The sequence below is a fragment of the Cygnus olor genome, chromosome 3 (assembly GCF_009769625.2).
Source record: "Cygnus olor isolate bCygOlo1 chromosome 3, bCygOlo1.pri.v2, whole genome shotgun sequence".
Classification (NCBI taxonomy): Eukaryota; Metazoa; Chordata; class Aves; order Anseriformes; family Anatidae; genus Cygnus; species Cygnus olor.
In genome coordinates, this window is record NC_049171.1 from 2,278,480 (window position 1) to 2,304,669 (window position 26,190).

At 43.1% G+C, this 26,190-nt stretch overlaps 1 protein-coding gene across 18 annotated transcripts in view; it reads left to right on the forward strand.

The window, feature by feature from the left end:
• Window positions 1-26,190, forward strand: part of HMBOX1 (homeobox containing 1) — a 107,722-nt gene that overhangs the window by 4,690 nt on the left and 76,842 nt on the right. Inside the window, exon 2 of one of the 18 annotated variants that reach the window (XM_040550544.1) lies at window positions 10,488-10,562. The exons of 16 other annotated variants lie outside the window; for them this stretch is intronic. The gene's annotated coding sequence lies outside the window, so the exon portion shown is untranslated. Of the gene's footprint in view, window positions 1-10,487; window positions 10,563-26,190 lie in introns of those variants that run through there. One more of the 18 variants, XM_040550553.1, reaches the window with a different exon arrangement.

Below are 26,190 nucleotides of genomic sequence, written 5' to 3' on the forward strand. Positions count from 1 at the left end.
GAGCTGGTAATCGCTCTGTGATCAGCAGAGTTTGTCAGGGCTCTAATCGGAGTTTTTCTTCCTCCCCTCATTAATTGGCTCGCTTCCACGTTTTAAAAATAACATCTAGAGATTATTTTTCTTTCTTCCAGTTTCCAACTTTATAGCCCAAAGTGTTTTTTTTCTCTTTCAGTTGAGCCTTGAAAGTGCAGGGTTGGAAAGCTTCCTCTGAGCAGCACCTCCCTGACATATGATACTATCTCGAAGCAGCCTCTGACAAGTGAACCCTCTCATTGAAATCATGTGAGGAATTTTCTTACTCAACACTGAAGATCTTCTGGGGGAAAGGAGGTTGCAAACTATTAACTATGTGGTCTTCATTGCAAGCTGGCACAAAAAATGCTCTTATGTATTGAGGCAGTCGTGGTCCACAGAAAGGAGCAGAGAGTTGCTGGCCAACTGAAAATTTCATCTTGCAACTCTGAAAAACATCTCTTTTTTTTGCGTTGCCCCTGCTGAAAAGAGAGATACGAGCTTGAAATCTGGTCTTTCTTAAAAATGGCATTGTTTGATTTCCTTCCCGCTCGCCTGGGACCATAAAAGCAGGTAGAGAAGCTTCTATGATAGATAACCTTACAAAAATGTCTATTGTGTTTGGGATGCCTCTGTTCGGTGCCGTTTCGGGCTGACCAAAAAGGTCGTTGTTCATGCAGGCTTCCTGCATAATGTGCTGCTGAGCAAAGTGCTCGTTTCACAGTTATGAAACTGCTGCTATCACAATTACTGCATCGTAAAGCCTAACCTAATCAGAAGTGATCGATTTATGGCCGCAACTTGTGTGGTGTGCTGGTGGAGTAGGGCTCTGATGTTTCAGATTGATTCATTACGGCTGAGCCACTGTCCTTCTCCTTTACTACTCGGCGATAAAATAATACTTTGTACCTTCATTTGTAAATCTTTTAGTGCTTTACAGGGCTATCAGTGTTTTAAAAATAGAGAAACTGAGGCACGAGGGCCAAGTGACTCACTCAAGGTCAGATAGTGAGTGACAGTTGTACACAGCTACCTCTGTTCCCCACCTATTGCACACTTACACCTGTGATATATTAACACGTTAACCATACACAGAATTTATGGCCTGGTCTTCTAATGTGCTCAATAAGAATACCTGAGTCAATGAGATGTTTTCTTGTTTTTTTTTTTTTACAGTGATGGGAGGATTTCCCATGTTGCAGTGACTTCTGTGGTTTGACACTTGTCATCCTCGCTTATTGTCTCAAGTTTATTGCTTTAGAAAGGGGGAAAAATATCAGACCAGAAGAACCACTGGGATGCGTTTTCTCACGAGGCCCCTTTTTCTTGCGTTGCTTTTCTTCTGCTTTAATAGGAGTTTTTCAGTGTCGGACTTCAGATCTATCTCAGGGTTACCCATGCACCATTGTTCCAGTTGTGGTTCAGCACCATGCTAACAGAGACACCAAAAGGCTGAACAATTACTGTTTTGGTGTGCCTTTTTTTTTTTTAATTTTACAAATTACAAAACATACTCTGGGGCTGGTTACTCCACTTGGTCGTGTGCAGATTTCCCTTTCCCAGTTCTTAATCAAAGCTGCATGCCGAGTCTGAAGTTGGGCTGCTCTTCGAACTGGGAACTGCTGTAGGGGAGTGCTTCTGACAGAGCGTATTCTGCTTTATCTTTCCGGTGCAGCCACCCAGAATGGAGGGAAGGGCAGTTAACTCCTTCTCCTACAGAGTTTCTGGATGAGTGTTTGCTTCAGCATTTCACGGTGGTTTTAGTGCAGTTGCTGGCCTGAAACGTGCCAGCAAGCGTAGTCCTTCATCAGGTTTTACGTACGCACATACACCAAAAGACTTCTGTGTGTGACTTGACAGAGACCTAGCTTCGTGTGTGTGTCTGCAGCATGCTGGCAAGCGCTTGCTTCCAGTTGCCTGGTGGGATGAGTGTTTTCAGATCTACATAAGAACCTTTTGCAGCTGGAGGAAAACAAACTTTATTACCTGCTTCATACATGAAGGAGGTATTCTTTTGTTCTCTGTACATGCAAGGGGTTTGTGTAGGCTAGATTAAATTTATAGGAATCCTATTCACTGCCGTGGTGGTAGATGAGGTATTAATATTGGGCTAAGGAAGTAATTTGCAAGCCAGGCATGCAAAATATATTAATGATGTTTGGTTCTCAATACCCCCAGCTGAATCTTGCTTGCCTTAAATTCCTGGCATTGGTTTCCTCCCCACTTTTGAACTTCTTATTTAAGAAGCCGTGTTTTCTTTTCACTTTCTGAAAACATGCCACTGACTCGTAAGTTGGTCAATAAAACAACTCCTGCTGCCGAAACAATGCTGTGGGCTATTTTTCAGCGAGCATTGTGAACGGCCAGTTTTATTCCTCTGATAAGCCTATGTCCTATCAATTAGGAAGTGTAGCATATAGTCATTTCCTGCATTTTGAACTGCCCATTTCTTATGAGCTCTGAAGCAAGCCCTGAATCTGCTTTTTGTTCTTCAGTGGTACTGTAATACTAATGGAAGCAGAAAGCATTTAGTTAGTTCATAAAATACAAGCGCTGTTTCTCCTTGGATATTTATTCTGACCTTTATTTTGGACACTTTCTCTGCCATGATCAGATTCTCTGATTACAATGTCAGCTTTCACTAGCAATCTCTTTGTGATTTAACTGGCAGGGCTCTGGAGTTTGAGCAACTGGGATGCAGCAGCTCTGACGTGTAAGTAGCACTCCAGTGTTGAAAAGGAAAGTTCTTCCTAGCAGGGAGATCTCACTGGGCTCTCATTCCTAGGCTCTGCCATAAGTCTTATTTTATGACCCAGGGCAAACTTCTTGACTTGCCTATGTACCAGCGTGTAATATGAATATAATCCTTTCAGGGCTGTTGAGATGTTTTCATGTTTGTAAAATATTTGAGGATTCTTGGCCGGGTGTTAGTGCGTGCTGCTCTCGATAGCATAAACATGAATAACATAAGTGTATTTACACAGAATAAGAACATGTTATTTCAGCTAATACTAACTTTTTTTCATGCCACAGATGGGAGAGGTAAGTAGTTCATCACCAGTTTTCTCAGCTAAGTTGTACTATGCATTGTTTCCAGACGCCATGCTCATTTTTTCTCCGGCTGTTTGCATTTCGTGGGGGCTCCGTCTGCTCGATGGAGCAGTGCTGTGTAGCGATAAGAACAGCAATCTGAGAAAGAGGGAACTTGCTGAACTTGAAACTTATTCCTCCCTCTTTAATTTCCTCACCCATAGAAGTAGAATGATGTTAACATATTGGAGATTCATAAAATTTAAGGCGAGAACAGGCAATTAAATCGTCTTGTCTGATATGTTTTATATGCTTTATATCACGAGTCTTTAAATTTTAATCATTTACCCTGAAACTGAGACCAGTAACTGGTGTTTGGCTAAAAACAATTTGAAAGCTTTCCAGCCCTGAGTGTCCGTGATTGGTAATTTCAGACTCATCACTTCTGGTAGTTTGTGCCATCTCACTGTTAAAAGTAAGTGGCTGATTCCTAATTTGAATTTGTCTAACTTCTGCCGCTGGTTCTTGTTACGACTTTCCTGACAAGATTAGAGCCCTTTAGTATCCCCTACTTTCTTGCCATGGAGGTACTTACACTCTGTAATCAAGTTACTCGATTGATAAGGAAGCAGAGTTGAGCTTTTAAGTCTCACTCTGAGGCATTTTCTCCAGCACTCAGATCATCCGGTGATTCTTCATGGTCTCCGTTTATTTTTAACATCGTGGCAACCAAAAATGGTAAATGTTCCAGCCTGCATCTTATCCACGCCGACTACCAAGGTGCGATGACCTCTTTTGCTATGCAGCTATTTAAAAGGTTCGTGGTACCCCTTTTGCATAGGGAAATCCTCTTCGTGAGCCTGCTCTCACACTGAGGTTCTTCCTAGTAAAGTCTGCCCCTTGGTAGTTATGGTTTGCATTTCTTAGGTTATAAATTTGTTTTCAGCTGTGTTTTGCTTTTCCTGAGCGCAGTTAAGCCAGATTTTCAGGCTCCTTTTGCTGCCCTCTCCTCACAATAACATGCTGTTCCAATAGTCGTGGTGTCAGTCACAGATTTTTATCTGCAGTGATAAAAATGTTGAACTGCATCAGACCTTAAATTTAGTGACAAAAAAAAAAATTAGCATGATGCAATACCAGGAAGTAGATTAAGAACTGGCTAACTGACAGCTCTCAGAAAGCACCAGTCGATACGGAGCAGCCGATGTGGATTTCCACTCGAACCAAGGTACGCCCTGTGCCTGTACTGTCTTCTGCTAGGCTACATTTGTAATCTCAGAGAATGAAGGTAGCCCTTCATCGAGACCTTTTCCCATTAAAACACGTTGACTGGCACTACTGGTGCCCCTGTTCTCTAATTCTTTACTGGGATAATCTCGTTTTATGTTGGTTTGCTTGGACTGGTACCCAGCTGACCACTCCAGATTTGCTCTATCCCCTTTCTGAGCACTGCTATAACACGAACATCCACCCAGCATGGATCCAGAGTCCCTCGGTTAAAAAAGGAGAAAAGCTACAAGACTGCAAAAAGTCAGTGCTTGTTTTCTAGCTGATTTAAAATAGCTCCCTCTTAAAGGATTTGCTGGAACTCATCTCCCATTACTGATAATTCGAAGGTAGTTCGCGTGATGAAAATCTGTTGCCCCAGTCTAGTGGAGATCTGCTCACAGTTCTTCCATTAGAAAGTTTCTGCTTTTTTTTTTGAAGTATTTATATAAATTTCTAGGTCTTCAGTCTGGCACTTTGGTTAGTAAGAGGAACATCTTAAGATGGTTTATTGCTGGATGTCCCCAAGTGCAATGCTTTTGGGGAGGCTGTGGTGTATCTGTTGGCAGATTGCACAGCATTGTGGAAGTGAAGACCTTCCTAACCTTTACAAGTGGCTACTTGGGGCAACACTTATGAATTATCCTTCGGTTTGTTCCACGGGCATAATTCTGATAAATATTGGTGTCAGTCCTCTGGCACACTCAGGTAAATTCTGTGTTACTCATAGCAACTTGCCTTCTCACTTGCTGGCTGTTCCCTTGAATTCCCCTTTTCCTTTCCCAAACTGATTCTTTACTCCCTCCATGTTGTAGTGTACACGGATGTCTCTTTCTGTTAGGCAGTATTTATCATGTTGCTTTTTAGGATCCTGAAACCAAACCTGCTTTAAATGCCTTTGTCTGTAAGAAATGATGTAGGTTAGTTTTTTGTCTTTTTTTTTTAAGGTAGGTGTTTGAAAGGATTTGCTCCATGAGAAAGTGCCTGTTTTGAAACCTGCAAATTCCAGTCAGATAAAATGCCAAGGGGTCAGGCGCGTATCTGAAGTTTGGGACGTCTGCTTCCTTTCTGGCTATCGAGTGGGAAACCTGCCAGAGAGATAGGCTTTGAAAAAAGATTTGGAAGGGGGGAAGAAAGGGAACAGAACTGAAGCAGAGGATTTGGGAGGCTGGAAAAGGTACTGTGGAAAAGGGAAAAAATGCTGTTTCTACTGCCTGAAATCTGAGGTGTGGCACAGTGGATGTCTAAGACAAATAACACAGACTCCAAAATGTATGCTGTTTTGTTGGACATAAATATTTCTTACAGTGCGAGCCTCTGAGCTCAGCCAATGGCTTTCCTGCCTCCTAGCTAAATCGGTATCTGATTTTTCTGTTCCTCTGCTGTCTTCTTGCAGGAGTTGTTTATTGACTGAAATTGTTTCCATATGGCTGCAATGTAGAGCTTGATTACATTAAACGTGGCGCTTTCCTGTGGCATTGCGGTGCTATGGGAAGCTCATCTCTTTCCTCTCCTTCCAACCTCCCCTTCCTCCGTGTAAAATTTTGGGTTTGGAACGTGTAATTTCTTGAGGTATTCCCCGCCCGCCCCAAGGCTCCTATAACTGGAAAACTGGGATCCAGTTTTTTAGGTCTTCATATTTGATTGCTTACGTGGGTTAAGCCTGCTCGTAAATCGCTGATAAAATACTCGAGATGAAGATTAGAGTGACGTGATTGCAGTTGAAGAGCGTTGCCCGAGCTGGGGCCCCAAGGTGCTAAGCACGGTACAAGCACGCAGGCAGGAGACAGCTCTTCACCTCCACAGAGCTTACTGCCCACCAAGACATCCATTTAGATTGTGGCTGTTTCCCCTGATGATCAGCTTAAATACAGCTCCAAGGAGGTGTTAAAATTCCTCTGCTCAGACACTTCAGGACCCTGAAGGGCCAAATTCGCCGCTTATCTGGAGCCTGGAAGCTATGCCTAGTTTGCAGAGAACAGATCCAGATCCGTTTAATAGCAAACGGATGCATCTATCTTTGATAAGTGTAAAAGTAGTTTGTTGGTTAAGCTAGCTAATAAAACGGTAGTGAAGCATCTCCACCCTCTCTTTGCAATTGCACTTGCTCTCTTTTAAACCTGTGTTTGTAACCTGGATTCAAGAATTGTCTTTTTAATATATATATTTTAATTTTAATAGGTTAAACTTTATATATGTGTAAGGTACTTATATAGCTGACATCTAATGCAATGCCTGCACTTCTTGCAGCGGATTTGAACGGAATCTAGGCAGTGTATTTGTACCTCCAGGATCTCAAATAAAGCCAAACCAGCGAAGTGGTGGTGGTCACTGCTGGCTGAGCACATGGAACCAGACTGAAGAAGTAGTAAGCCACCTTCTGACAGTGCAGAGAGAATGTTTTCCTCATTTCAGTATATTCAGATAAGTGGTCTGTGAACTGAACTAATTCAGATCCCAAATGATTTTGTAGATGCAGAAATGCTCGTTTCCCTATCCTAATGTAAGGGAGGGGGGGACAATGCGAAATGGATTCACAAATACAAAAACCTTTCAGTGGAGGACACAGCAAGGTTCAGTGCACTTAATAAAGATAATTCATTTGTTTTCACTAAATCACTTTTAAATGCAGACCGTGTTTCCATACCCTCTTTATGCACGCAGCGCATAGGATGTACCATTCAAGACTATTAAAACTATAATATATAAAAGCTGGCATTTTCCAATTGTTTTATAAACAACCTGGCTAATGACCAGCAGTCCCAGCTGAGGTGCAGGTACGCTGTTTTCAGGCCTTTGCCTTGCTGGAGTGTGAAGTTATCTCCAGTCTTTTCAATTCAATTCAGTGTAAAAATGCAGGTCTCAGGGGGAGAAACTCCTGTTTCCTAAAAATGGAGCATCTGGTCGCTTCTTGGGTGGGATAGGGCACGCAGTGTTAGATGTCTGGGGCAGATTGAAGCCACAAGTGATTTCCATGTGCCTCGTAATTTGCAAGTGTTTGATTTGCGAGCTGACAGGAGGGCAGCGACCAGGAAGCAGTGGTGGCCATCTCTGCTTCTCCTCTTCCTTGAAGGACTCAGCACCTCGCTGCAGCTGGGATATTACAAGTCTTACAGCTCTGATGCGATGGAGCTGCCTCCCTTCAGCCCACACTGAGGAACCTCGCTTCAGAAAGGTGGATTTGAAGCCTTTGATTCTCCTTTCTGTTATCTGTTTTCTGCTTCGGATGGCTCCCTGTCCATCATGCTATTTTTTTTGTGGATCCCTTTATCGATGGCTTGTGCGCACTGTGAGGAAAGAACTCTTTCTGAGAGGCTGTGGATCTTCCAGCCATGGTAGGATGCCTACAAATCCTGATTTTTCCTGAAGATCTTTTTACTCCCTATTTTGCTAAACAGTGTGGGAAAAGTAGGCTGGAGAAGACTTTTTTTTTTTTTTTTTTTGGCCCTCATGAAATGCACGAGTTACATGGCAGCAGAAATGAAGTTTAAGGAGTGTTTAGTTTCCAGTGTTGCCATTTTCATGGAAAGGGAGAAGCAAAAGCTGAAGTGTGACTGTCCCTGACCTTGCCTGTCTTGCTTGCACATCAGAGCTGTGTTCTGCCTCTTACCCTGTGGACAACCAGCTAACAGAAACACAAAGCTTTACCTCTTTAAACCCTCCAAAGCTGCCTTCAAAGAGCTCTCCTTTACACTGTCAAAGTTTTAGTTAGTTTACTACTTACTTTTCCTGTGATTTTTTCAAACCTATTAAAACAGTGAATTGACGAAGGCTCTTGTGTGTTTTATGTGAGCTCACATCTATGAGTGTGGAATAAAACTAGTGCTGAGTATCTGTAACTTCCATTATATTTCAGTGCTTTTTGAAGGTGAGTCCTTAAAACAAGATATAATGAGTGTTAGAGGCAGGGGGAGTGCTCTCTGGTTTTCACAAGAACTGAACTGGAATTATACCAAGGAAATTTCCTTTTTTTAATTAACAGGTGAGCAGAGTTCTAGGTCCTTTCATACTTAATTCTCCATTGTGTTTGCTTTTTGACAGCCTTTTGCTGTCTCCTTTCCAAAGGAGCTGCTGGCCCTTCCTCCAGTTATTTGATGAGACAGTTTCCTACGTGCAGCCTTCCTCCTGCCCTTCGTGGTAGTGGTGGCTTGGACAGGGCTTGTGGTGGTCTCCTGGGGGTAGGAAACCGCTCCGTGGTGGGATTTAAGTGCTTTTGGTCTCCTTGCCTACCCTCAAAGTCCCTAACGCCGGCCTTCTCATTAACAGCATGTGTTAAATGTCCCCCATTTACTGACTGAGCAGAACTCCCCTTCAGTTTTCTGATGGAAATTATTTCTGAGAGAAGACTGCAGGCTCAGGGCCATGCCCGCTTTGCAGTACTATCAGCACATTTTGGCTGCAAGTGTAATTTTTTTCGTAAATATTAAAGGAAGGGGTTATGGGCGGTGACTTCTGAGGTGTGATTGTGTGACAGTGCTTTCTCCCAAACCCTCCTGTGTTGTTTCGGGTGAGCTGGGGCTGAGCTCAGTGTGCTTAGAGCCCCTGAGGAGAGCCTTGGTCCGTGACGGCAGTGCCCAGAAAGCAGGGGTGCTGCAATTAATGTTTTCTGCTGTATCTGGATTCTTTCTCGCCCATCCTGTTGATCTTTTTCCTTACCAGTTCTTAAGCTTTTTGCAGTCACAGTTTCCAATTGAAAGCTTAGCTTAACCCATTTTAACTAACTTTTTAGCTCATGCCTTAGTCAACCACAGATCAAAATTAATTTAGCGATGTTCTCTCAGGTTCCTGAAGCCACCAGGCCAAAAAGTGCATGTCTCTACCTCACAGCCCTGAGAAAGGTTGTCTTCAAAGGTGGTTTTCCAGTCCATTTGTTGCACCAGAACCAGCCAAAATCCACATGGGTCATCATGTGCCTGTGCATTTATTTTTGAGCCAGTTGCACTGGAAAACTGCATGCGTGGGGAACGGGGCCTGAGAGGTGCCTTCCCACCTCAGCACTTCAGCAATGTGTTCAAATGGGGAAATGAAAGTAATTGTTTCGTATGGATAAATCCTTGCACTTCTCATCCTGTCCCCTGTTCTCTTTCCCTCCTTGCTTTTGAAAGGTGAACCTTTTGAAGTCTTTTATAGCTCTTACAGATGTGTGCCCTGCTGGATTTAACGCCATGGCTGGCACAAGGGAAGCTTAGAAGCCCAGTTAAACCCAGTTAAACAGGGTTTAACTGGTGTTTTACATGGTAGGCTCTTAAATTGTGACCTCAGTGAGGTTCCTGCTTTGCTGCAGTGCTGCATGCATGTGGTACTTCTAAAAATAAGGGTTTATGTGTGTCTCTAAGGCATTGCTTTAAGCCAGGCCCCGATCTGGGTGATGACAGGGCTATGCTAATTTCTGCCCCTGAATATAGGCAGCTGTGTGATAGGATTTATGTAAGAGTTGCAAAATACAACAACATGGAGGGTCAGTTCAGTTAAAATTGGGTTGATAAATGAAAGGCTGTGCTGGTCACATCAGGAGTTTGCTTCTCTCTCACACCTGTGGATGCTGAGGACAGACTTCCAGAACAGGGCCAGCACCGAAGCCTGTGTGTACTTGCAGATATCCTCACAGCATGGTTCAGGCTTTCAGTGTAGCTTTTGCATCCCACCTTCTCCAGCTAAAAGGGGTGTATGCTAGTTAAATCCTTAATAGCCCATTTGTCTGGACAAGTGGCCACCCCGAGCTGTGACCCCTGCGGTCCTTGCCACCTATTTAACGTCCCATACCTGGAGGCTGGGCAGCCTTCGCGAAGCGAGGTGCTCTGAGTTCAGATCCTGTTGATCATTATAAATAAATTTTAGATTAAATGCCTTTATAAGCTGTCACTTCTTGTCGGTACCTTTTTGTTGTGGTGTGGTTGCTGTTTGTCATTTCCCTACCTTGCAAGCCGTCTACAGTGTATGCACTTCTAGATCCCATGAAGTTTTTCTTCTTCATGCTCATCTTATTGCACCACAGTCGTCCATGTTCTTGTCTGCCCCCAATACTGTTGGATCACACTCCTCCTATCTCTCCATACTGTGTTTTCTAAAAAACTTTTAAATTCCCACATGAGACTGTTTTTTGACTACGATCATCTTTCTATGAGATGTTCAAGTCTTGAACAAGGATTTTCACCTTTTTATTTTTATTTTTTCCCTAGGTATTTATTTAATAGCCTCAGTGTTTTGGAGCCCGACAGCCTCTCAGTTTACCTAAAACATGAGTTTTGTATCAGGTATGTGTGACTATACAGCTCCAAACACCATATAGCAGTGCTAGCTCTTTAAATGGGGGAAGGCACTGCAAATGAAGGTTCCCACAGTTGCCTCACTGAAAGCACAAGGGTTAATATCATTCTCCAGATGTTAATCTTTCCTGCTTTTATCTTAATGTATGCATATAAAAACATTTCGGTATCTTTGTCCCTTTGCACTTGAACTAGAAACTGTAGTCTTATTTGTGGTGCGTAGTAGAAAAGTGTTTTCTTTTGTACTTTTAGTTTAGCATTTTCTCTGTAGGGGAAGGAAAAAAAAAAGATCAAGACGTCTTTGCAGTGAAATACGAAATGAGAGGACAGCAATACCTGAACTTCGCATCATCTCCGCTAATAGGAGCAGAGATGACAAAACAGATTGAGCGGTTCATTCCTCCCTCCGTTTTGGAGAGGGCAAGGGAAAGCCGTAGGCTGAAAAGAATAATCTGCAAATACAATGCTGAATGAAATTTGCATTTCTCCTTGCGTGGAGTTGGGAGCAGTTCTGATACAAACGTATCGGCAATGGATTTTTGTAACCTGCAATGAGCAGAGTGCTCGAATTCCGCTGCTGATTTCTGTCCAAAGATTTCTGCTTTACAGCTGTCGTTAAAAATTCATGGGGCAACTTGAGATCAAAGCAAATATCCATTCTCCTTACTGTATAAACTTTTTTTTTTTTGTGGAATGTATGTATTGCACCTATGTATTTCATGTAAGTATTCTTGTCCTAGCAAAGGCAGGCAGCCTTTAGATAGTGCAGTTGGACTCAAGGTATGGGAAAGCAGCCTCGGACGCCCTGATGAATGGTGGTGTGATTCTCTGCTGTTTTTCTTCACCTCTCAAGTAAGTGTAGGTACTTGAGGCTGTTCCAGGAAGGGGATGGTTTGTCTTCGGTGTGTTTGCTCCTTGCTGAGAACAAAGCTGCCCTCGCTCCAGGTATTTCAGAAGCGATCTCCTGACAAGTGCATTCTCTTCATTCATATTTCTTCTCCGAATAACTTCCTCTTCTCTTCCTTTCCCACCTTGCCGCATACTTCAGAGCAGCATGAAAGAAAGCAAGCTGTCAATATTGGAATCTTTTATCAAATTTTTAGTTTTTTTTCTTTTCCAAACATGTCAGCTTTGAGAACCAACACTATCCAGCAATCTCACGTTTTGCCAGGACCTAAGATCTCAGTTTTTCAGTGAAAAGCTTGTAGGTGTGAACGCCAATGGTTCCAGTTCAAGAAGGCAGGTATAAAGCTTTGCAGCCGTGTGGATTCTGAAGGGCTGGGGTTGCTCGTAAGGAGGCATCTCTTTGAGATTCATACGTGCCAAATCTTCCTTGCCTTGTATTCCACTTCTGACCCGTCCTAGTTGGCTGTTTTTTTATGTGATCTGTTGTTTTTGTGCTTGATGGGGTTGGTGTGTGCAAGTCCTGGATGTAGTTTAGCCCTGTATGGTGTTACTTTAAAGCCCTGTTAAAAAGAAGGAGAAGGGAGGGAAGGCAAAAATCTGAAAAGCTGCTAGATCTTAAAGATTAATCAGCCTGGTTTGAATAGCAAGCAAAGCTACAAGGGTGTTTTTCTCCACGTTATATTTCCTTCGTTCTGCTCTCGCAAAGTTGTTTCTCTGGGGGAAGATTTCAAGCTCCATATGGCTGTGTTCTTGTATTAGTGTCAGGACCCAGGCTGAGATTATTTGTGGGAATATGTACAGTCACATTTCCTGGGGTTACTCTCGTGCTTTCGTGCTCGGTGGAATTAAGGCCTCATTTTGCACGATTGCTTATCGAGTGCTTCGTTAATACGTATATCTGTATTTACAGACTCATACCTGGGACCTCTTGCGTATGAGCTTACACCTGAAGTGAAGTCAGCAGAAACGGTGGGGGCTTCCTAGCTTGTGTGGTTGATGAGAAGAGTCCCATTTATAAATACTCTGAAGAATCTGTGGTAGTATTCTTACAGAAAGGACATGAAAAAGTGGCTGGCAGAAGGGCACTTAACGATGGGGGGTCAGGGGGAGCTGGTGGCCTGCAGGGGATTAGGAGGTGCCCCGGGAAATAACTGCAGCAAACCCAAATGTTTGGGACTTGGTGCTTCCCAGCATTGTCTGGGGAGTATAAATTGAAGGGAAACAGTTCTTTTAAATCAATATTTTTAGCTAAGAAGAAGCTCTACTGAAAGAGTTAATGATTTTATCACTCTGCCGCTTGCATGCATCTGTGTTAGCGGGATACAAGGTGGCCCAGGGAATTGTTTTGAGAAAGCTGGACTGTTTTTTTCCTCCTGAGAGGACGAAACGTGATCTTTTAGCCTTAGGCAAAGGGAAGCTGGTGTGGATAGCACGCAGGTTGGGCGGCACTTCATCCATCCTCTTTGGGTGAACCCGGCTGCGCTGGACCTGCCATCCGTGAAGGGGTGCGTATTGCCACCACCTAGGGCCGCAACGAGAACCGAGAGCTTTCCATGTGCTCCGATGGCTGAAATATAAAACTGAGAGTGTGTAGTCATTTACTGAATAGCATCTGATGTCAGATCAGAATTTTCATTGAGGAACAAGTAGCACCTTTTGTCTGACCCCAGTCAAAATTAAAGAGAAGTGCGGAACAATAAGAAATCTTGGTTTTGAGCATCCACTGTCCTGTCGCTTAGTCATGATTTGTGGGGGGGGGGGAAACAAACTTTTTTTTTCTTTTTTTCTTTTTTTTTTCTCCTCTCTGAATAGTGGACTTGGATCCAGGCAGTGGAGGGAAGAATTAGTGTTGATGTTATTTGAAACATCTGAAAGGAAACTGTCTTAAAGGCAACAATAAATGCTCTGGTAATAACACAGACTAAACTGTACTTAAAACACGTCTGTATCCATCACTCTGATATACTGAAATAGCAATCTGGTGATTTGATGTCAGGATGATGAATTATAACCTTTTTATTATTTATTTTAAGGTTTAGTTGCAGACTTTATAGAAAACAAAGTGTGTCTGGTTCTGGTTGTAAGGTTTATTGAATGGCTGGGAGAAACTTTCAGCTTTGGAGCACAAGTGGTGGATTGTGCATATAAATACACAATCACATGAGCGCATTTGCATGTACATGCAATTTATGCTCGTCTCCGTAGGTAATTTACAATGTGCAAAATTACAGCCGTGTATAAATCACGTTTATTTATACGCGTGGTGGTGGCTGGAGGTCGAGCGAGGGGTGGCACCTTGCTGCGCCTTGCAGAGCTCCTGAGCGGGGAGGGACAACTTTACGTTGACGGGGAACCAAGTTAAGGCAGGGTGACAGTGCGGTTGAGCAGATTTATTGGAGTGGCTTTGAGGTCTGGTATAACCCTTCCAATTCGTGCAGTCGAGGCGGGTGGAGAACATCCCTGAGACCATCGTGGCTTTGCACTGTTGGCCACTGGTGCTACTGGGACGGTCGCATCCGAACCCTGCTGACTGTGGCGTTGCCAGCAAGCGCAACTCTTGGGGTGTGAAAAGGTTGCAAGGTACTTTTCCTTTGGTTTAAAACAAACTTTGCTGTGAAATGCCTGTTGGGTTGGCCAAAGTTCAAGCCGTTCATCCTCTTTGTTGGCCGGAGCGGTTGCTGGATAGCGTTGGCGCTCAGCGTTGGCTTGCGGTAGGGTTGACCGCTTATCTTGGTGTCCCGAATCGGCTCGGTACGAAATGGGTATGATAGGAAATCCCATCAGTTGTCTTCTCCTACTCCTCATTCAGACTAAAACTTCTTGGCAGAGCATAAATCTGCCCTGAGGCTGTTGATGCTGCTTTTGCTGCTCCCTGGATGGGAGTGACCAACTTTGCCTGCTCAAAGCTCGGTTTAATCCTTCGTAAACAACTTACTAGACCTGTTGGAGCCTTTCCTCTATGTCCAGTGTGATCCAAGGCTGACAGCTCCAGCCCCTTCAAATTTTTGTTTTTAGGAGGTGCTCTAGTGTCTTTTATTTGCGTGTTTCTCCCTAAAGGGGAAGGATTGCTCTTGTTTGCTTGAATTTCATGTATTTAATGGGTTTTTACCCAGTTTGTATCATAGAAATGGTTGTCAATCCAATGCCAAAATCCATTAGTTTTATCTCCACCAAGCGTAGAAAGCTGACCACAAGAAAAGCTTGGGTTCCTCCAGTGCTGCAGGACGGTGTCACGGGAGGCAGGCAATGCCTTTACATCTGGCTTCGCTCCGTAAAGTTGATGGTGGCTGTATCCCTGTGTCTGAGCGTAAATATTTGTAAGCTGTTCATCCGAACAGCAAAATGCTGCCTCCCAGGTAGGTGAAGGATCCAAGAGGTACCTCCCAGCCCCTCTCCTGCCCCGATAGACCCACGCGTGGATTTAGAGGGCGCGTGTTTGTCCCAGCGCGTCGATTGTCGGAGCTGGCACTGCGGCGCGGGGATCGATTTAAATCAAAGCGCCTTCAATAGCAGGCAGGAAACCGTGGGCTGAATAATTGAACTTAGTTTTGTTTTGCACATGTAGTCCTTCATTATTGTAAAAGAAAAAGAGGGTTGTGCTGGCAACTTTTCACTTTCCTAACAGGTGTCACGAAAACCTAAGCGATTACCTGGCTTCCTATACATTTATTACATGTGGGATTAGAAAATAGTTGATTCTCTGCATATTTCCCAGCTGACTCTCGTTTAGAAATCATGTCAAGCAACGTGTGGATGGCAACTGGGATTCAATTGAAAGCGCAGTTTTACTTGGCAGTATGGCTATTGCAGTCATGTCAAAATGCAGTTTTTCTTTTAAAGTAAACTGATTAAATACAGTGAGTCTTGTCTGTGAAAAGGAAATTTCACTTAATTTCTGGTTACCGTGCCCTTCAGAAACATAGAGCTGGCAGAGCTCATCAGCTTGCTTCAGTTTTATTCCTCATTTAAAAGCAAGAAACTGTTTTTCCTGCTGTCTGAATTCCCAACTGGTTTCTCAACTTTGAAAGCGGTAGTCATTGAACTGAGCTAAATAAGCAGAGTTAAAAAGAAAATGTTTGTGCTTTTGTGCTTGCAGGCAAGGAGACGGCTTGAAAGATGGGCTGCCGTTTAATCGGGCACTAGTTCCCCGTGCCCACCAAGTGACTTCCACTAGTTCACTGGCTTGATAGCCCTTTTCCAGTGTAAAACGTTTGCTGTGTACGTATCTTACTCGCTCTGTAGATTTATTTCCTGCTGGGAAGTGATGTGAAAGCTTTTATTTCCCATCCTCCCAAGTGGAATCTTCTTAAGAGAACGTTGACGCGAAGTCCTTCAGCTGTTCCACGGTGGGCTTTGGTTTGGTTTTCCTCTTGTGCCATCCCTGTCAGTGTTTAGGATGAGTCTCTGAGTATTGTTGGGGAGGAACTGCTAAATTTGCTTCTCTTGAAGGATATACGTTCACGGCAGGATGCTCGCCGGGTAGCGGGGCTCTCTGCCTGCTATTTTAAGCTTGTTTATCTTTTCAGATAATGCTTGCCCTGGCATCGTTCATAGTACTCTTAACTTTTAAAGGCTTTAAATGCAAGGTAAACATAGACCATCTACTCCTACCAGATCCTTCTTCCAAGCTCACGTGAGCCCTAAAAGACGGCAAAAGTACATCCTCGTACTGAAAGCGGTGGGTCTTGAGAGGATGGCCGAGCCGCAGCATGGAAATGCTGAAGTTGGAATTAGTGCCTAGAATAAGGGATGGTTTGAGCTCCGCTGAAGGCAAGGCAGGGAAGGTGCCCTGCAATCGCACGAGCAGGAGCTCGGTCTGCAAAGTGAGCATTCTCAACAGATGCAGCTTCTGTGCAGGAGTTAAAAATAAATTGTGAGGAATGGAGGGGAAAAAAAAAAAGTTGGGAAACAAATCTAGGTATCAGTTTATGGCAACTCTGGATTTCTGGGTGTGTTGAGGAGTGAAATTCTCAAATCTTGAAGCAGGAAATGCCTGTACACAGCCATAACAGCTTCCTTTTCTCTCCTTTCAGAACACTAACTTTTCCTACTCCTATGTCTGGACTGTTTTCCTTCCTAAAATGAGCCAAGCTTTGTCTACTTTTCACAATACCTGGGGAGAAGAATGGTGTTTTGCTCTGTGTGGGGATTTGCAGTAGGGTTTTTTCTTTGTTCAGGTAGGGTATTCTAGGACTCAGCCCAGCAATTTAATATTTATAAAGTTTGTCTCTTTTTTTTTTTTTTTTTTAAGTGCCTGGGAAACCAAAAGCAGAACAGAAGACAGCTAGCAGGCCTTCAGTATGATCTGGGTTGTACCATCTAGAAATGGTCTTTTTCATAGCACAGTTTGCTTTTTTTTTTTTACCGGTTGGTTTTAAATGCATAAACTGCAAATGCATAGATTCAGGTAAAACTGTTTTTAGTAAAGTGCAGAACATTTGGTTTTCATTCCTTCCCTCATAGTTTGAAGTCAAAAGCCCAAAGCATCCAAGGATCGATAGCTTCATGGGTTTACTGGGAACAGCTTCCTTTTTCCTTCATTTTTTTGGGGGGGTACATGAGTCAGAAATGCCATTTAAGCTCTGACCCCCAAAATGCTGAATTAGGCTGGTGTAATCCTGCTAAATCCACTTTGACTCCTGCGTGGAAAAGCACAAAGAGGACCGTGCGTTCTCTAACCAAGACAAGTTGCAGCACTATTTCATCTTTAAAGTACTGTGGTGTTTTAAACTAAAATGTATTGTAATTGGATCAAAATGACCACAGTAGTTATTAGCTATGTGCTATTGCCTTAAAATGTTTGCAGGTTAAAAACAAAACAACACCAAAACATAAAGAAACAGTTCTATTTCGTACTCCAGAGTTAATCTTGCCTTTTTTTATATACCAATAAAAAAGGTAAAAGCCCTCAGTGTTTACTCTCCGTTTTTGAGAGCTGCAATTTGTGTAAAATGTCACGCATTCAAAGCATTCTCTGAATTTGTGGTAGCAGGTCCTTTGCTGTCCCTGCTCTACTTGCTAACTGCTTAAGTGGATTTGTATGATCCTGAGATCCCCTTCCAGTTTCTCTGGTGTTCCCCTGTTGTACCTCCTCTTTGTGGGAATAAGAGGATGCAGGAAAGAAGGTAAAAGCCTGGAGTAGAGTTGTTCTGAAGGGCGATTCACAAGAGGATGTGGGCACTACCAGAATCAGCAGAAAGTTCAGGTAAAGAGCCTGAAGGTTGAGGAAACCGGGCAGAAATTACCGCTGCTGGGGGAGATCTAAGGACATGTTGAGCAGCGCTTGCAGAAATAGGGTTTGATTTCGGGGTGGTCCTGTGTGCAGCCAGGAGCTGGCCTCAGGTCTCCTTGTGGGTCCCTTCCAGCTGGGGATATTCGGTGATGCTGTAGTTCTGTGGCATCAGAAATGCTTCATGTAGGCAACCCTGAAGCAAGCCAGGTTGATCTGGAAGGAGAATCCAGCTTTCGTGAGCCCAAAGATCGGTGGGTGCTGGCAAACGGTTTTGTTGCCCTTCGAAAAGGCAGTTTTTCTGTAATGAAGCAGAGCCTACGCTATGTTAATCCATGCTTTGGTCCGATGATCAATGCAGGAAAACAGCCTGCTGTGAAAATTTACCACTGTAGATCGATAGCCCCCAGCTACCCAACTGTATTAAAGGTAATTGATGGGCTGAGGGGATCTTGTAAACACTTGTTTGTCCCATCAGCATGTTTGCTTCTTTGTTGACAGTAAGGATATCTACAGAGCCACTGGCAGCTCTAAATATATTTCTAGTTTTACTTGGGCTTACTGCAGGGTGTGCGTTCACTTGTCTTCTAAACCACTCCAGCGTCCCAAATACGATTAGGCATCAGTTATGGAAATGAATTAGTAGACGGTTAATTTTATAAATTTTTCAATAAAACCAAAAAAGCCGTATTACGGTAGGTGAATTGAGATTTCAAGGAACATCCAACTAACTTTGGCCCCAAGATGACATTTTAAGGGATAAGCGATCAAGGTTATGCAAATGAGTGAATTGATCAAAACTGATGATTTAAATCACCCTGATTTACATCAGCAGGAGGGAAGCTTTGATTTAGATCATTGATTTTAATCTCGTTTTGGGATTGTACTTTCATTATTTTCCTAAAAGGTTGATTTTCATTGGCTGGTAACTATTTGAAGCATGTTTATTTGCAAACAATTATAGCCCTTAAGTTAATTTCTTAATTTCTTTGGGCAGGAGAGGTAATGCTGAACTAGCAGGGTAAGTGGGGCAGGAACGTGTCCTTAGGCAGGTACATAATTGAACAAGTCCTTATTTAAGTTCTTAATATTTACATTTTCTAGAAATAGCAAATGAGCTCTATGTAGATGAGGCCTGGAACTGAAAGTGTAAGGAAAAAAAAAAACCCTCTCTGTTCTGAAATTTGTTTTTGTATGTTGCTATCTTAAAATGCCAGTTAAAAAAAAAAAAAAGACAAAAACATCTCAGAAATGTTTTACATTTGGAAACTGATTCGTTAAACAAAGACAGCATTATCTGCAGTTAATGAACTGAACTGTGTCTGGATACCATGTCCTTCAAGGTTTGAAAGCTGACGGATCTTATTCTCTCACCTTGTTTTTATTCGCAGATTAGAAGAGGGAAAACAAGCCTTCCTGCCTTCCTGCTTCTCTCTTTTTTTTTCTAAACTCCCAGTTGGTTATTCAGCTTTTGAATGAACAAGGCATTGAAATGAATTAGATGAATAAATCGAAATGAACAAAATACTCCTTATATGTGCAAAAAGTGGTTAAGCAGTTGAGACTCCGCTTCCTCCAGGTGTTTGTGCCGTACCTTTCACCCCTTCAGAGCTGATGTTCCCCTTCCTCCCTAACCTCCCCACAAGTCAGCAGTAGCTATCTGCTGCTAAACTATTTACATGCCATTTTTAATCACGTTGTAGCGAGCTTATGCTTTGGAGTAGTTTGTCAAAATGTTTGACAAACACTTGGAAAAAAAGTCAATTAAAAATGCAATTCAGAAATCTTTCTTTTTGTCTTCCCTTATGAAATCTAAGATGAATACAGATATTTTCCAAGCATTTTTTAATGGTGAGTGCAATCTAGTTTTAGTAACCAAGCTGAAATACATGTTAAGCTGGCTTTCAGCATGGAATACATGCTGAATGTCTTTTTTTTTCTCTGAAGGACTTCACAGCACATTTCCATCTGTATGTTTTTTTTATTTTTTTAATGCAGAGGGTGTCTGGTAGAGAAGTTCAAATGGTTTGGTCACTTTAGGTTCACAAGGCTAAGGAGGCGGGCAGACACAGTTCTGTTTTTCCTCTGATAGAAAATAGGTCTTTCAAACTTTTATTTTCCGTCCCTAAACCACAACACTTGTTGAAGCCCTAGAGCAGTTATAATGAAGATTGAATAGGAGTAGATGAGAGATCGTGGTCTGTTTAGATTTTTCTATTATACTTTATTCAAATTGATGGGATGATGTGGTGATGAATCTCGTTGTAAAGAGCTCCTTAATTCCTCTGGTAATTAAGTGTTTGCTTATTGCTCTGCGTTCTCAGGCGCTGCGTAAGTGGTCACGGTTAGGAAGAAAGGCAGCAGTTCGGGGTGAAGCTCCTGATGTCTCCCTGTCCTCCTCAACAGCATCAGACCTGTGCTGAAGGACCACGTCAGGGTTTGGCTGGAAGCTGCTGCAGGGCTTCCCTTTTTCCTAAAGAAAATCTATTAAAGAAGAAAAGTACTTTCTGAAGAATTAGTACCAGCTTAAAACAAATACCTCACCACGATGATTTACCAGCGCTCTATTGTTGAATGTGCCACGCTGTAAATCAAGGAGAGAAGTGAGGCCCCAACATTTTGTCACTGTTTTCGCTTGAATTCTGTATTGCCAGGTCATTTGTTTGTTGCCGTGTGTGTTGGTGATGCTGTGATAAATAGCTTTACCTTCCGTCATTCGAGTGACTGCTGCTGGAAACGAAAAAATGAAACCCTTACCGGCCTTTTTGGAGACGTTCAGCTTTGTTTAGTAAGTTAGAAAAAGTTGATGTGAACGCAAAGTGCTGTTGCTGTTCAGTTCTGTAAAATGGAAGGAGGCAGCAGAATGATGTGTGTGATAAACTAGAAACATCTGTTGTTACATCCTTGGGTACTTACGTCCCACGTCCTGGATTAGATTTTAATTTGCTTCTCTCTCAAAAAAATAAATTTAAATTGCACACATCTGAAGACAAAGCGTAAGGTGGGGTCTGGTAGTACATCCTCAGTCAGTTGATATGCATTGGGGCATCCATTTAGAAAAAAGACAAAGGGAGGCAGAATGGAAATATAAAATGGTAAAGAGGAGTTGAGTGATAAGTGCTGTTCACCCTTCTGTGTAACACAAAGGCTGCTAGATGTAAATAAAACAAAGTGGAAAAGGATACCCTTCAGGCCATGGGCCAGCCTTGATAAAATACGAGGATTTCTTGCCTGTTTGTGTGCACGACCCGATTCTTGATGCTGTTACAGGTCTGGTCCCCCCAAAAGTGGGCATGGGAGCGACAGATGAGCAATCTTTGCCCCCCGTTAATCAGGCAGCGCGGGCTTTCTCTCGCTCAGTGGGACAGGCAACCAAAACCGGGATGGGAACGTGGAGAGGGAGCAGGACTGGAAATGAGAAGCTGGGAGGATAATGCAGAAGCTGAAAATAGCGCAGCAAAAGGATGAGGAGGTAACGTTGAGTTGTGGGAGGATTTCTGCCCTGGAAGGAAAGGGTGAAGGGATTTAAAGCGAAACCTTTAGAAACCCACTTGCCACTTGTTCAAACCTGAGTGGGAATTTCTTGTAAGGAAATGAGGAATACTTTGTTTTCTATGTCTTCTGTAGGGACTACAAGAAGCAGTCGATGTGATTTTCTGCAAAAAGTTGATATTAGGCGAGTAACTTCTAGCTGTGCTGGAATGCTGGAATAGCTCATTTGCGCAGCTTTAATATTCTGGTTGCTCGTCCCGGAGTTGCTGTAGGCTTTTCCTGCCAGTAGCTTCATCTCAATGCAGCAACAGTTATCTGTAAAGTCTAAGTGATCCTGCAATAAAAGGGCCTTCTTAATCAAAGATGGTAAAGTCGGAGACAGTCAGTGCTTTCAGCGTTGGCATCCTGTTCTGCTAAGGCAATCCCACGTAGGAGGAAGACAGACACAAAAAGTGATTTGGCTGTAATGCAGCAAAACAAATTCTGGCCAAATTGTGGACTTGGAGCTAATGGGTACACAGTGTTACTCTGCGAGCCTCTCTAACGCTGACTGGAAATCGCGGTGAGTTTTGTAGCCTGTTAACTGCCCAGACTGTTTTGTTATTTCGCGTTTGGCTTCAGCTCGTGAAAAATGGGGCACTTTCATGCCTTGTATTTCAAAACCAGAAGCATTTTAAGAATATTAGAAGTAAATCTTAATCGATTACTTTAGAGCAGCCGTAAGGCTGTGATCTAATCCGTTTATATGTATGCGTGTGCCATCCCTCCCTCTTCCCCAGCCAACTGGATGGTGACTTACGGTGTCAGTTTTCTCCTTGTGGATGGGGAGCGAGGCTTTTCTGATGTAACATGTTTTACAATACATTCACGCGCTCTGGCTCGCCGAACGGCTGTACATAAATTGTGCCCAGGCCATTTAAGAACATAATATCCCTACTGGGTCAGACTGACGGTCAGACTAGCCCGGTACCCAATCTCTGATTACAGTAAAAATACTGCTTGCAGCAACTCAGCCTTTTCCCTGCAGTTGAAGAAGGGTTGATAAAAGAGGCAGAAACCTGCTCGGGGTTTCGGCTTCATGTCTTATGACTGACAGAGTTCCTGCCATCCGACGTCCCTTCTCTGCCCTGCCCAAATTTCTGTCTCTGCTTTAAGTTTCCTGTCTAAGCCTGCTTTGCCTGACCTGCTTCCTGCAGCTCATCTGCTGGGCAGCTCTTCTCAACAAGACCATTTGCTGGTTCTTGGCTGATCAGTCACAGGTAAGAGTGGCTCCAGACTGCTTCATACAGGTTAGAAGCTGTAAAGATGTTAGACCGTAAAAATGTTAGACTCCTTTAAACCAGCCCGGATTTTTTGTGTTTGTGTGCCAAAGAAGTCTAAGACAAGCCTAAGTTCAATAAAAACGTGCCTAACTCCCAGTTTAACAGGTCTTAGGCACGAGCAGTCATTTGAAATTAACTGATGTTTGTTATTTACAGCCTCAAACATAGGAAAAAATGTTAGTAAATCAGGGTTTGGTGAAGTGAGGGGGTTGACTCTTATGGTTATGGGATGTATTTATTCACTTTGTTTTTCTCAGCATTCCTTTTTGCGCTATCACTTGACTCTAGGAGCTGGAGCTTAAAGAAGAGCAAATGCTAACTGCGACTGAGGGCAGTGGGAGAGTTTGCTAGGATGTTTTACTTTCTGATTTGGTTTCTAAAGGAAGACTCTAGTCTGTCAGTTATCCCACTTCTAGTTTTCTTCTTCAAATCTTGAAAGGGTTCAGTTATTGCAAGTCCTTGGTGAGAACTGCAGGGGATCAACGAGCAATCTCTGGTCTTAAACCCTTTCCAATGACCCAGGTATCGACCCCAAAGGGTAAAAGCACAGCCTCTTAAACTTCAGGAGACAGCTTGCTCTATCCAGCACACTTCTCTCCTAGAGCCCGTTACACGAAGTCCAGGATTCCCAGTGCCAGCAAGTGGGGACAAGGTGAAAGCATCGTCCTCAGATTCTGGAGTTGATGGCCTGGGTTTGACAGGTTTAGCTGTGTAGCTGTGCTGATGGAGGGGAAGGATGATTTCTCCTGAAACAGTAATATTGCATAGAAGGCAGTGTTGACACAGTATGGGATTACTTACTTCGCTGTACTTGTTCCCCTGTTTCTGTAGGAGTAGCAGTAAAAGCACCTTTGTGTTAGCATAAAGCGACGGGGGAGGAGGTTATCCTAATATAATATAATGTAATCTACTTGAGTGGAGAGGCCTGGGTTGGAGGCTTAGGGAATATTGGGCTGTAACTTCTCCCACTCCATTTGCTTGCTGGAATCTTGAAAGGGTTTTGTGAGCTGCCCAAATGAGGGGCGTCTTAGCCCCACTGCTGTCATAGCATGCCCAGGCTGTCACGATAGTCACCAAGCTCACCGTTGTGGTTTTTTTCCCCCAAAGATTCTGCTTTTTAAAATAACTGTTTTAAAATACTTTTTTTTTGTATTTGGTGTCTAGCATCTTCTTACAGGTAATTGTTATCCCTTCCATTGTGTCTAGCTAAGGAAAATCAGATTTTTAAATACAAAGCAAATGTAAGAAGATCCAGTTTTGGATGGAGAGGGGAGAGAACTCGTAACTGATGCATCCAGTGAATGTGCATTCATTTCCATCCTGAAAATGGTTTAGAAAGGAAGAAATTGAGGGAGAAATGGAGTCCGTGGTCTCTAAACAGCTTCAGAGACTGCTGTTCTGCTTTCTTCTCTAGAGGATCTTGCAGCAGTCTTATTGCTGCCACTTTGGAAAGTATTCCAGGAGTGCTTTAAGTTATGACTAACCTCAATTATGGGAATTTAGCTCTGTTTTCACTGGTAAGCCGTGTTTAAGTGGGGCATTAAACTGGCTTAACAAACAGTATTCGTGTGGATGGGAGCAGAGATTTATGTATCTGGTGAGTCTGCCAATACGTTACCAACTGGATGTAAAGAATTATAAAGATTTAAGCAATAGATGAAGTTAAAAGTGCCCCTTTTATGTAAGTCAGTATTTTGGATAATATTCCTAGAACTAACTGTAAAAAGAAAAAAAAAACTCTCATCCCACTGTCTCCTGTGCTTGGCACCAGAATTGTTAGTCAGCAAGAATGTGCAGAACTTTGTGAAAAATTGTTTTTTAGATAATTGCTTGTTGCAGACTGTCTAGAGGAACTCACATTTTATTTTTGGCATGTTGCATTAAACGGTAGCTTTTATATTTTAGGACTGATGTGTTGATTTATGTATCCTCCAGTCCTCTGGTGGAGGTCCAATTTCCAAACTTGGATGCTTCTGTTGAGTAACTTCAAAACTTTCAGTTCTCAAATGGGGAGAGAAACGTTGCAAGACATTACCCACCCAGCTCAAAGCAGAAGGGTAAGATGAGGAGCGTGATAGGCCTAGAAGCCTTTATAGGAAATACTTCGCATTAATTCACCTCTGCTTTTTGGTATGTATGCCTTTGAGTGGGCTGAATTTCCCTGAGCAACATACGCATGCTTTGGGAAGGCGAGGAATCTCATCTACAAGTTCACAATCAGAATCCAATGAATGAATGAATTAAAAAGCCTTTCTTCTGGCCTTGTTCTTAAAGCTGTAGGCTCGTAGCATGTATAATAGGGCTAAATTAAAACAGCAGCTTACCGCTGGCACTGCGAGTTGCTGGTGTCACCAGTACACAGCAGAAATCTCAGACCTTTTTCAATTATTGCTGGTAGAAACTCGTTAGCGATGTGTTGCAGCAGCCCTTCGCTAAGGGCAGCAGGAAAGCTGTGCCTCCCAAAGGGTGCTGAGGGAGGACTGCTACAGCTTCTCCTGTACCACAGCAGCTGCAACAGAGAGGACAGAAGCGTGCATCCACCCCACAGAAAGTCTTAGGACTTTTTTTAATTGGCGACCATCTTAACTTTAATTCACACCTGGATTATGTGTGTGTGGGGAACTGTGAGGGTCCTGTTTGGTTTTTTTTTTTTTTTTTTCCCCAACAGCTCCTTTTTGAGTGGTCAGGCTGAATGGAACGAGGTGAATGGACTTTATTTTAAACCCAAACAAACTATATCAAGCGTTTGGATAAAAATATTTAGAAATAGAGAGAGAACCTCTGGAAGCCTGAATGGTGACTTACAGAGAATCTTCCCCAATCTTTGAACATCCTTTGTGTAGCACGGAGCCAGAGTAACAGGAAGGCACGTCTAGAAATTACTAAAGCCAGGGCTGGAATAATTCTTCAGATGGTTTTTGTTCATCGTGTTATCAGTGCGCAACAGAGTGGTCTGCAGCTTTGAAGGCAAGTCAGCCTTGCTCTGAGACGATCTCCTTTGAACTGCTGTTGGAGCTGGTAGGTGCCTGACCCCTTTGGAAAGGAGCAAGCGGCTACCTTAAGGCCACTTGCCTGCGTGAAAGGGTAGGGAGCTCAGCTCAGGAAAACAGCTCCAAGAAAATGCTCGTGCATAGGGGTTTTGGAAAACAAGCTGTGTTTGGGTAGGGGGGTGGTCGTGGGTTTTGTCGGTGCAGCAGGTGGAGAAAAAAGGGCTCACACAAACCCTGGACGAGGCGTTGGTTTGTCTGGGGAGCAAAAGGATGCAGATTAACGCTTTGGAAAAGGTGAAATGTCTGAATGTGAGGATAAATGAAAGTTTTGCTCTAGTTTCGGGCACTTCCTTGCTGCTTCCCCAAGTGTCAGACCTGGACCCTGCGTGAAGACCAAGCACCGATGTTGTTTGGTTCGAAACCAGCTCCAGCAGATAAAGCATTTTCTGCTTATTTCTGCAAAAGGAAAAGCTCTATGATCAATCAACTACGAGAATGATCTGATGGCAACTCGGCCTGTCTTCAGTATGGATGATGTTTTCTTCTAATTCTTCCTGTCCCCTTGCCTTCTGCCTCACCGTTAGCAAGATTCTGCAAGAAGCAGCATTAGATTTGAAGAAAGTTTTCAGAGAAGTTAGCAAGTGAAAATGGAGTATGTAATGGTAGCCATAACCATG